Source organism: Euprymna scolopes, chromosome 17 (assembly GCF_053919585.1).
Source record: "Euprymna scolopes isolate OS-2025 chromosome 17, ASM5391958v1, whole genome shotgun sequence".
Lineage (NCBI taxonomy): Eukaryota > Metazoa > Mollusca > Cephalopoda > Sepiida > Sepiolidae > Euprymna > Euprymna scolopes.
Window position 1 is genome coordinate 95425439 of NC_136498.1, and position 6000 is coordinate 95431438.

Consider the following 6000-nt stretch of genomic DNA (forward strand, 5'->3'; position numbering starts at 1 on the left):
GGCAAAAAAATCAATAGCAGATATTGAATTTTATATTGATTGTCATTTAAACTTTTTAAATTATTTACTTTTAGATTTAATAATTAAATAGTCAAACGTAACCTAGTTTTTGAAAAGTTTTATTATAAAAAAAATCACAATTTTATTTATTGAAAATATAAAATATTGTAGAAGCGTAACATCTATGAAATCTACTAAACCAATTATAATTTTTTTATGTCTTAACAAGATACAAAATCGGACTTGAAATCTAGTGAGAAATAATTTTTTTCCTACAACAACCCCATTCTCATAGAAGAGAGACTAGCAACGTCTCTCTCTACTCTATCGTTATTTCCATGGAACTCCACTAATATTCAATCTTTGGTTCCTTCCTGTAAGATATTCTCAGCAAGAATTTGTCTCAACACCATAACGAAAACAGACTTTCTTTTTTTTTCATGTGCTTAGTGTCAGGCAAAATTTCCCTGAATAAAGTTTTTGCCGGGGGGGGGGGCACCTGTAAAATATATTAACAACGGAATAATTCCCTAGTTGGTTATCTTAAAAAATAATGTCAACAGATATTTGTCATAAAACGTCTAATAATTAATGAAATTCAATTTCTATTATAGATCAATGCTAGTACTTTCATAGTGTCCCTAATTTTTTTGGCTGGCAATAATTTCCATTTCATTAACGTGTCCTCGAGTGGCTTTTAGCTTTGTCAAGTAGTGCCCACAATAATAAAAAAAGTGTTCCTAATTTTTTTGGTCGACAATAATTTCCATTTTGTTAACACATTCTCGAGTGGCTTTTGACCTTGTTAAGTAATGACCTCCAATAGTCGGAGGAAAAAATTTTTTTTATTGTCTTAAAAAGAAGAATTTCATAAAATGTTTTTCTTAGCTATTCACTTCCATTGACAAGGCAAGTCATTATAGCAAGAATAACGACAGAAGAATAGTGAAACAATAAATCATAAATTAAGGTTTTCTTTATTAAAAAAAAAAAAAATGACAAAGAAAAACTAAAATTTAAAACGATTAAAAACAAAAATTTTTTTTAAAAATATGTATTAACAATAGAAACCATAAAAAAGACAAAAGACAAATTTCAGGTGCTGATAAAATTAAATTATTTATATTCTAAAGCCACAAAAGACAAATGTTGCATGCCTGAATATCCCATTCAATGTCACATTGACAAAATGTTACATCAAAACAACAGAGAAATATGGAGAAGAGAGAAAATAAAATATTCTATGATAGAAAAATTGCTGAATTAAAAGACGAAAAGAGAAGAACAAAGATTAATGTCCATGGAAACGGTGTTTGTTTTTATCTGTGAAATTTCCCAATACAAGAATTCTCGTTGGTACTCCCTTGAGGAAATACTAATAGCTTCTGTCAGGATATTAACGCCAGGGAATGTGACTTGAAGACAATGCCCCAGTCAGACTGAAAGAGAGAGTATCAGCGAAACAAGAAAATATTAAGAGGGAAAACAAGGGAGGGAAAGAGAGGGGGGGGAGAAACAGAGAGAGAGAGAGAGAGAGAGAGGGAGAGGGATGGGAAGAGAGAGAATAGACAATGAACAGCTGTTACTGATCAGACAATTACAAAAGATTACCAAGCAATAAGAACCATTTCAAATCGGTTCATTGTTGCATGGCTTTTGTTTGAGAGGAAATGCCAAAATAGAAACAAAAAGTGAAAGAAAATAATAAACTAATAGTGAAGTTAATCAAAACAAAGTTTAATATAACAAAAATCCCAACAAATAAATAATATTTCGCATTTCGGCAAATTAATGAAACATTTCAACTCAAGACTGATGAATCTTTTGGCAGTTCCCTGAGAGTTCTTGAAAGGTAACAGAATTGTCCAATCACTATTTACAAACATTAGAAAATAAAGTAATGCTGAATAATTAAATGAAACATTTTTTTTTATATTCTATTTTCTGAAATGTCTGATGTGCGTCACGTGGTTATCGCAAGAATTGAAAATAATAGTTAGTTACATCTTTTGAAACCATTATTTCGTAAGGTTAAATTTTAAAATCTTAGAAAATCAAGTAATGCTGCTATGATTTTTCATTTAATTATTCAGCATTACCTGGTTTTCTAATGTTTAAAATTTAACCTTACGAATTAATGCTTTCAAAGGATGTATGTCACACTACTTGGATTGCCATCAAATGTAGAATTTAAGATAAGATAATAACGAGTAATTTTTCTTAGATTTGTGTAATTAGCAATAAGATTGCTAACTTAAATTGTCCATGATTTATGACCACCCAATTAGTCATTTGATAAAGGAACAAATGAAGTAGTTCAAAAAAAGTTCGTGCATACATTAATTGGATGGTAGAAAATGATAATAGTGTTGCTAGAAAAAATTAAGGTGAGAGATTTAGTGTCAAGATGATTAAAATAAATTTTTGTCAAATACTAAAATTTTATATAGTGGACAACTCCATGCATTAGTTCCAGGCCTACCAACCAGAGTTTTAAAAGATCCGCTATCCTCGGTGTTGTGTTCTTCATCTGAGATGGGTTGGTTTGCTGCTGGCTACCTAAAGCATCTCTGCTGGTGAGTGCTGGCGACGCTGCCCACGTATGTTTTGCAGGCAAGAGACCTCTACCTCTGGTGTGCTGGTTTTCAAATACAACATTTCAATTCTTGCATCATATCATCCCACCATGGTAGGAATATAAATAATTCAAGGTAGTCTTTTCATAAAGATGACGAGATGCTCTGCAGTTACAGGTATCATTTGATTCTCTTAGCGTCCAATATGATGCTGCCGCCGGCATTTACTTAAAGGTTTGTGCCTTGATGATCACCCTGTGTCTTTTCTTTACAGCCAACTTCTCAAACAAAGGGAGATAACCAACATATCTATATATCTGTAAAAGTGAAATTGTCTGTGTATGTACATTTCCCTACCAATCTACTCTGTCAATTTTCAGTCTACAGACTAGAGATTTGACAAGGGGTATTGAGATTTGGGAAAATCTTTTTAATTGGTTTTCGACCAGAAATTTGGCTGTCAAAGGGTCAAATTTCAATGATTTGATCTTTGAAAACTCTACCAATCTCCCTCGCCAATTTTGTGTCTAAACACTTGAAATTTTAGATGTAGATTACTTGGACATGGATCAAATGTTTTAATTTTATTTGAGCACAAAACAATAAATAGTAAGGGGTCAAAATTGGTGTCAAAGTTTTAAAAATTTTGACCTCTGCGGTCTCTAACAAATTACTCAGCCAATTTTTAGTCTAAACATTTGAAATTTTACATAAAGTGTATTCAAACATAGCGCAAGCTTTTTACTCGGTTTTTGGCCGAAAATTTGCCTGCTAAGAGGTCAAAGTTCAAAAGATTTGACCTTTGCGGTCTTTAGCACACTATTCAGCCAATATTGGGTCTAAACATCTGAAATTTTAAATAAAGTGTATTCAGACATGCAGCAAGCTTTTTAATCGGTTTTTGGGCGAAAATTTGGCTTCCAAGAGGTTAAATTTACAGAGTTGACCTTTGCAGATTCTACCAAATTCCTCCACCAATTTTGGGTCTAAACACTTGAATTTTAGATTTAGGTTACCTGGAATTAAACTTTCTAATATATATATATATATATATATATATATATATATATATATAAATGCACATAAAGTTATGAACAATACATAGGGCCCGAGCAAAATTGGGCTGAACTGCTAGTTTTAAATAAAATTAAAGTGAGAGAGCTTGTCCAATGGATGAACAGAGCTTTTATCAAAATGCCTAGACACATATAAGAATGTTATTTCCCACCTAAACGTAGACAGACCAATATAACTATTTTTTCTTAAAAAAAAAACAGAAAATATTCTTGCCCGTTTTTCATGAGCTGATATTAACAACAATCGTCACCAAAGTATACAATAATATTTTACCAGAAAGATACAACAGATATTGAAATTTAATTGCAACATATTGATTCTCCTCCTCATGAGGATGGGTAGGACATAAGGTTAGTTTAAAGTGGATGAACCAGTATCCAACAACGATCAGAGCCAGATATAAACTTGGTGCATCATAATCAGTCAACCTGCCTCAGGCAATAGGCAATGAATCTGACCATCCTATCTTTGTGCAGTTGGAGAGGTACTGTTTAGGGCTGGGTCTGATTTATCTTTAGGCAATGGCCTTGGTACACTGAGATGTTTGACTAGAGGCTACAAGTTTGTTGCCAATATTGAAAGAAATCCAAAGATAGCCTAAGGACATAGTAACCGAAACGTCATGACAATAAAAGTCAAAATGAGGATTTCCACTTGACTGTAAATAATATAAATTGTAAGGAAGATTCATTGGAATGTACTAAAGTCAGTTGCTCAACGATAGAACAAGTCGTTCAGATAGAATAAACAGTTTGAGGCCATGTGTCTATTTATGGAGTATTCGTTTCTTTTTAGCAATACTATTCTTTGTGTTTTTATAAAATAAAAGTGGCCTTTTACTATGTTTGCAACAATATAATCTTCCGATTATTTTAGTCAGACATATTACTTTTTAAAAAGATCCTACTTATTATGACAATAAAATGCAAAACAGAATTGCTTTTCCGATTCTGATACCACAAAAAATTCTGATTAATTGTTCCGACACTATATATATATATATGTTGTTTTTGTTTTTTGTGATACGTTTTGAATGAATTCAATTATTTATACAAAAGTGTATTTTTACCTACATGCGAGCTAGGAATAATTTTTCCTTTTACCAATTTAGCGTATATATTGTTTTTAAAATATAATCATCCACTGACATGTTTCATCATCTAAGATACATCAGATTCAGTCACTCTGATGAGTCGTCGTGGATAACTATATACACACACACTGAAAGAATACATATATCAGGACAGGTAAAACTGATTCTCCAAACGAAACAGTTCTGTATCTGTTTTATGCTCCCACCATTACAATATAAAAAAAGATATGACACTAAACCTTACTTCTAGTATCACTATTCTAATTTTTATCAAAAACCAATTACATGATTTTAATTCTAGAACATGCCTCACTTTGAAAACTTAGTCTTGAATAAAAATTCAAGGAATGATGCTTAATTGATGTATAATAACTCTGGATTAAGAATTATGCAAATCTGAAATATTTGAATTTCTAAATGGGACATTATACTCATATTATGCCCACTAAAACTCTTTAAATACACAAAAGAACTGATGTCCTGTACCTATTGTTAAAATTTGACAAATATCAGAGTTATCATTTAATTTTGATGAATATATCCATACCTTTGTAACTCCTTTGGTATTAAACTAAAAAAATAGTCTGCATTACCAAACCTTACTTCTAGAAGTCATGTGCTAACATCCATAAAGATTGCCAATTCAGAATGAATTATATATATATAGATTCAGCCACACTGATGAGTGGTAGACGACAAAACATGTGTCAGTGGATAATTGTAGTTTAAAAATAATATATATGCTGCTCCCCATGTGGGGGTACCAAATTGGTTAAAAGGAAAATTATTCCAAACTCGCATTTAGGTAAAAATGCACTTTCGTAAATAATTGAATTCATTCAATACGTATCGCAAAAACAAAAACAAATAACATATATATATATATATATATATATATACACACACACACACACACCCGTGAAAGTTTGTTTTCCTTCTTTTCCTGTTTTTCTTGAAAAGGGAGAGGTTACTGTGTGTGTAGGTGTGTATGTGAGAGAAAGAGAAAGTTCATTCCTTACACATTCCAAAACGGCTGGACCTTTTTTTTTTAATTCATAGAAATCTACTTGATGTATCTGGGAGTATTCTTTGTTAGATTTTTTTTTATTGAAATGTCTGCGATAAGCATAAAAATCAATAATAAAAAATCCAATTAAAGAAGAAACAGTTCGATTCTGACACAAAACTTAATACATTCTAACATCACAATTGCATTCGAGAAGTTTAATCAATGCACAAGCAAAAAGGTCCAGT

General features: G+C 31.5%; 1 protein-coding gene across 6 annotated transcripts in view; it reads right to left on the reverse strand.

Annotated features, from left to right (window-relative positions):
- Positions 1 to 6000, reverse strand: part of LOC145296850 (mutS protein homolog 5-like) — a 1881756-nt gene that overhangs the window by 880042 nt on the left and 995714 nt on the right. The gene's annotated exons all lie outside the window — the stretch shown is intronic.